Genomic DNA, 6,860 nt, shown 5'->3' with positions numbered 1-6,860 from the left:
ATGGTCTCGATCTCCTGACCTCGTGATCCGCCCATCTCGGCCTCCCAAAGTGCTGGGATTACAGGCTTGAGCCACCACGCCCGGCCCATGGAACCATTTATGCTCAGGTTCTAATATTTTATAAGTCATGGGGTAGCAAATATTAGGCTAATGTATTAAGATAATTGCCCTATTGTTAGCAAGTATTACATGATTAAATAGAATGTAATTTTGGTGAATCTTCTTAAAAACATTACTATATTATTGTCGAAGGCACACATGACTTTTGGTCCAAATGACAATGAAACAGGTAAGATTCAAAAACCTTTATTATCATTTAAAATTATTTACTTGTAAGTTTATGTATTTTGGCTTATATCTTCCATAAGAAGATAAGGTCAGAGAGCACAAATATTTTTTGAGTTATTCTCCATTGTACATCCAGCATCTAGCAGAGTAATAGTTAAGTTCCACCTTCCTAATCTCTAATCATTAAGCAGATGTCAAACAAATTTGTATGGTACCAATACAGTAAACATATCAAAATAACTTACCGTAATTGCCAAATTTACCCTACCTAGTTTCGAGATTTCTTTTTCTTTTCTTTTTTTTCTTTTTTTTAGACAGAGTTTTGATCTTATTGCCCAGGACTGGAGTGCAATGGCATGATCTTGGCTCACCACAGCCTCCACCTCCCAAGTTCAAATGATTCTCCTGCCTCAGCCTCCCAAGTCGCTGGGATTACAGGCATGCACCACCATGCCAGGCTAATTTTATATTTTTAGTAGAGACAGGATTTCTCCATGTTGGTCAGGCTGGTTGCGAACTCCTGACCTCAGGTGATCTGCCTGCCTCGGCCTCCCAAAGTGCTGGGATTACAGGTGTGAGCCACTGCGCCTGGCCAGAGATTTTTTTTTCTTTCCAAAACAAAGCGTCTCTTGTTTATCTCTTCACATCATTAACTGCAGTATGGCATGCCAAGGTTATTAGGATCCAAATATCTCATATATATTTTGAGACCTCTGTGATGGTGGTGGTGGAATCAAAGTAGATTGCATCAAGGTCCTTTTTGGTTATTTATGCCATGGTTCTGGATCTCAGCCCCTCTTCTCCATTCCAACTTATGTTCCCTTTATAGACCTTTGTCAATTTTCAAGTGGATTTTTTCTCCTAAACACTTTTCTGAAGTGATCAAGTGGGTTTTTACAGTTCTTTAACTGCCCTCACATTCTGTGATACTCAACTTTTTAAAGTGCTGAGCACATCAAGAGATTTTCTATCTGTGTGGATGGTATCAGTTGTCCCAAGAGAGTTTTGAGTAGGACTGTTCTTTTCTTAGATTCAAAATCCATCATTGGACTTCCAGATGTTGATAATGTGGGCTAATATGGGAATGAGTGATGAATGAAATGACACATCTATTCTTGGAGATCTTCATCCCCATGGTCTGGAAACTGAAATGTGTTGCTTCTACCTGGTTGGGTGGTCCTCTGCTGTCCACAGGCCCAATTCTGCTTATTTGAGGGTGCAGCATCAGAGCTTAGGTATCAAGGAAGAGAAAAGAAGGGGTAGTAATATTTTTATTGTTGCAGATATTAGGAACACTTCCTTGGGACCAAGAGAACAACAACAACAACAACAACAACAATAACAACAACATCAAAAAAGCTTGTAGAAACCAGATTTTCATATGGGGTTCTTTCTCAAACAACAAAAGCCCAAGTGACTAAGTGAAATACCCATGTGGGAGAGGCTCATAAACACTCAGATCTTCATCCTCAATGATTAACAACTTTCCATTCCCCTCTACTATAACCAGAACTACAACTACAAGTGCAGGAGTATTCCTGGTACAAGGCAGGGCAGAAAGCCAGTTCTCCCTGAGGCTGCCCATGGAAAATCTCTGCCCAGACACAGATTAGCAATGATTCTCTGGACCTGCCCTATCAACCCACCCAGTATGTAGGTACACGCAAGGAGACCAGGCAGAGAAGGAGCTAGGAACTGTGTCATGTGAGGCACTGGGGATGCTTTATGGGAAAGAGAAGGCTTGGGTGAGTAAGAGCATTAGATGCACCATCCAAACAGCTGAGCCTTGAATAGAAAGCAGAATTGGTGCCTGTGGAATTTACAGTCAGAGGTTCAGCCTGATTTCAACACAGTACAAGAAAGACATTTCTAAGTTGACCCCAAGGCTGTCACTGCTATTGGTGGGACCATGAAGCCTGTGCCTCATAGTCACAGAGGCTCTCAAAATGCTATTTTAGTTTTTAATCTTCAAAGAATATTTTATACACAATCACAGACACACCAGCAGGACTGAAAGAAGGCGTTGCTTATCACCTGTAGAACTCTGATTTCCCTCCAAAGTCACTCTTCCAGGTCTCTATTATATATTGTCTTGTCTTAAACTTTTTGTTATTTCTGCCACTTCCCCACCAGAATACATGTTGTGTTCTCAAGCCATTTTATATATGTTCTCTTAACCTCTGGGCCAAAGGAGCTCTGGGAGAGGAGATAACATAACACTAGATTTGTATCCCAGCCTCATCCTTTCGCAGTTTTGCGTTAGAACAATGGTCCCTGAGTCTCTATTTGATGCCTCTGAGGAGCCAGACTTACATTATAAATTAGGAAAATGAAGTCAGAAAGGGCAGAAAAAGGATTCAAGCTCTGGAAACTGGGGAGTTCTGTGTCATAATCTAGCTGTGGGAAAGTTGTTGTGAAGTCAGTTATCTACTCTGGGTTGGTTCAGTTTTATGCTCTGTAGTAGGCTTCCTCTGTTCTTGAACCAATGAGTGCTCTTTGATTTTTTAAAACTTAGAATAACCTATTTATTGTATTAGTTCAATATATATCAACATTTAGAATCACCTATATTTTGATCAATCAGTTGATCCATCCATCCATCCATCCATCCATCCATCCATCCATCCATCCATCCATCCATGTTTTCTTTCTAAATCCTACCTTGAAAGCTGCCTGGGTGCAAATATTCTGGATCGGATTTTCAGACTCAGTGGGACTCGATCTCCTGCCGGGTAGAACCATCTCATTCATCATCCTCTTCTAGTTGCTCCTTTTCTCAGAGGACCTAGGTTACTTTTATCTTGGATCAACTTGATGGATGGAAACAAAAAGAATTTCCCAAAAGTTTGCACCAGGGAGAGGTGAGAAGTGTGTAGGGATAGGTGAGAAGTGTGAAGTTATCCTGTTATCCTGCCACTTTCCATCTCTAGCCTGAGGGAAGTTTATAGGTTCCTTAAACATACAGCCGGTACTTCATGTCTGTGGGTTCCACATTTGTGGATTCAACCAACTGTGGGTCAAATGTATTCAGAAAAAAATTCCACAAAGTTGCAAAAAGCAAAACTTGAGTTTGCAGTATGCAGAGTTCTACGTTGAACCCACCCCACACAATGAAGTGGTGTTTAGGAATTGTGTTAGGTATTATAAGTAATATAAAGATAATTTAAATTATACCGGAGGATGTATATAGGTTATATACAAACACTATCTTATTTTATATAAGGGACTTGAGCATCTGTGGATTTTGGTATCTATGGGAGGGTCCTGGAACCATTCTCCCATGGATACTGAGGGATGAACGTATTTGGTACTCAAATTATTTAAAATAACAGAGCCACTTACTTCCTTCTCCCCTCCCCTCTTCAGACTACTCTTTCGAGCTTCTGCCCACCCATCAGCACTAGATTAGAGATTCTGGACTATATGACTTTCCTCAGGGATAGTTGCTGGTGGACAAAACTTCTAGGTATACCCACTTTTGGCCTTTCTTATACCTCTGATCCTTGCCTCATGGTCCTGCCATTCATTGCTAAGCAAGTCCATCAGTCAGTTAGAGACCTGTGCTTCTCCATGCCCAGGGGCACTTAAATAATATCCATCGTTGTTCTTTGGGTTGTGAATGATTTCGTCCATTAAGTTTTGTTTACTAAATAACATTTTCTGTTATTTAAAAATAATATAAAACCTGTTACTTGAAAAACACAGTTGAGAACTAAAATATTTCATAACTCAGTGTAAGATAAATTATATAAAAGATTGAACTAACTCTGTTAATGAGATTAGAAAGTTCTCTAATTGTATTCCTATGTTGATATTACTATATATTAGCATGAAATGGTATTGATACCATTTGGTGAGGATTGAGAAATGTGAGGTTATTTTAGATGACTCAAAATCTTAGACTTTGGAAGACAGAATAGGTGATGTTGATATAGAGTTTTGGTCTTCCAGAAGAGCAGCAAGGTTATGAAGAATGGGATGGGTTTTGTTTTGGATACACTGTGATCAAGAACTGTGATAATCTAGGTTGAAATGTTAACTGACTGTTTAGGAATATCATTCCTATGGTCTCCCAACAGGGCTGAGACACAGATGCAGTGCACAGAAGGTATATGGATGGGGTGAAGATTTGGGAAAGGAAGAGAACAGTCAGAGGGACAAGGTGAGTAGGAAAGACTGAGCTGAGGACAGAAATGCCAAAGTTCGGAGGATTTGAGGGCTGCATTTTAGGCTCCAAAAAGAAGATGACACACCTCTCTTGCTTTGAAACTTGCTTTGGAATTGGTATACACTGCTCTGCAGCTAACATTTTGAAGACCTCTTACTCTCTTCTTTTGTGTCCCCAAATATAGGAGCCACAAATATAAATAGTCAAGTCTCTATCACCTATAATTCCAATTGCTATAGGGAGGTGTGTGATGTTTGGCAGGGCTAATGTAGTGGAAAGATGAGATGTTTAGAAAATCATGTGCTTTTGGCATAGATGGCCTTCTTTTTGGAATGTTTAAACAACCATACTTTATTTTATGAAACACAACCTCACCCATGAGATACTTTGTTAGCTGATCCCTCAGCTCCATTTTTTTCAATCACATGTGCACACAAAGTCACACTCAATCCATGCACAGTTCTAAAAAGAATGCTTCCTTTCCAGTACCACATTTTCCATGTTATGATCATCTGGAAGCAAGTCTTCTCTGTCACAATACATTGTATATTCTTCAAGATTAGGGCCATGAACAGCTCTTATCTTCATCTTGTGCATTTTTAATGGTGTCTGCTATGTAGCAAAACTATTGACTGAATGGATGGTTAAAAACTGGTTTTGCTTCTACCATTAGTATCACTGGATCTGCTAATCATGAGAGAAGATTCTTTATTGTCATTTTAGGCATTAGAACTAATGTTTATTTACTTGTTTGATAATATCTGTTTAACCCCAATTATGTAGCATGCTCTGTCATAGGCACTGGGGACCTGAGATTGACTAAGGCACTATCCCTGCCCTAAGGGGCTCATACTTTCTTGTATAAAATATAAAAACACATAGAAAATTAAAATATTATGTTGGCAAGTACAATGACAAAGATGCACAGATTGGCTGTGGTTGGGAGAGGATTCCTGGAAGATATAATATCTGATCTGAGCTGGAAGTCTGAGGTGGTCAGGCCATGGAGTTTGAGGTTCCCAGTCCATGATGTGTCCTGCTTTAGGACCCTGTGGTCCCTCACTTTCTCTCTGGTCACCAAGCAATTCTAAGTCCAGGGTCTTGGGCCCACACCATTTCAGTGGGCTAATTTAACTGTGATTCTGTCTGTTTCCCCAGCCCTGATACACTAACTTGCTGTTTAATGGTGGGACCCATAGCAGTAATGGAGCCTCAAGAATGTCCTGGCTCAGGCATAGCAGAAGGGCAGAGTGTTTGGGTTACTCTAGGTAGCTCCCTGTTCCATTCAACAGAGGACATGCATTCCTGAAAATAATTGGTATTCACCATGGAATACTATGTAGCCACAAAACAGAATGAGATCATGTGCTTTGCAGGAACATGGATGGAGCTATGGGCCATTATCCTTAGCATAGTAATTCAGGAACAGAAAATCAAATACCACACGTTCTCATTTATAAGTGAGAGCTAAATGATGAGAACACAGGGACACTCAGAGGGGAACAACACACAGTTGGGCCTATCAGAGGAAGAAGGTGGGGAGGAGAGAGAGGATCAGGAAAAATAACTAATGGGTACTAGGCTTAATATCTGGGTGATGAAATAAACTGTACAACAAACCCCCATGACACAAGTTTACCCATATAACAAACCTACACATGTACCCCTGAACTTAAAATAAAAGTTAAATAACAACAACAATAACAACAACAACAACAAACCCCCTATTGGTATCATGGAGATGGTTGAAATGCAGTTTTCTGTCTTCTAATTTTACGAAGGAGATTTTACACATTGTCAATTTAGAAAGGTCAATTACCATTATTTGAAACCCATTTTCTTTTTTATGAGAAGATTCTCAAAATCTGCATATGACCTGAGGATATATTTCTAATTCTAGAGTAGTCTTTGTAATTTTTGTCCATCTGATTTCTAAGATTATTCACAGTTTATATATGATCATTCTCATTTCTTTGCTCCAGAGTTCCAACAGTCCAGCTAATGGCAGGCTGGGACTCTTAGGTGAGTCTAGGGTAATGATTTAATGCAAGTTATAGATGAAACTTACATGAAAATCACAGGCAATGAAATAAAAAAATAGAAAAGTGGGGCTGTGTCAAACTAAAAACCTCTTGACAGAAAATGAAAGAATCAACAGAGTTAAAAGTCATCATACAGATTGAGAGAAAATATTTGCAAACCATACATCTGATAAGGGGTTGATATCCAAAATATACAAGGAACTCAAACAACTCAAAGGCAAGAAAACAAATAACCTTATTAAAAAGTGGGCAAAGTACCTGCATAGACATTTCTCCAGTGAAGAAATACAAATGACCAACATGTATATGAAAAAATGCTCAGTATCACTAATCACCAGGGAAATGAAGAGCAAAAACCACAA

Source organism: Mandrillus leucophaeus, unplaced genomic scaffold (genome assembly GCF_000951045.1).
Source record: "Mandrillus leucophaeus isolate KB7577 unplaced genomic scaffold, Mleu.le_1.0 Scaffold830, whole genome shotgun sequence".
Taxonomy (NCBI): domain Eukaryota; kingdom Metazoa; phylum Chordata; class Mammalia; order Primates; family Cercopithecidae; genus Mandrillus; species Mandrillus leucophaeus.
The sequence above is the reverse complement of the archived record's forward strand: the minus strand, read 5'-3'. Positions refer to the sequence as shown.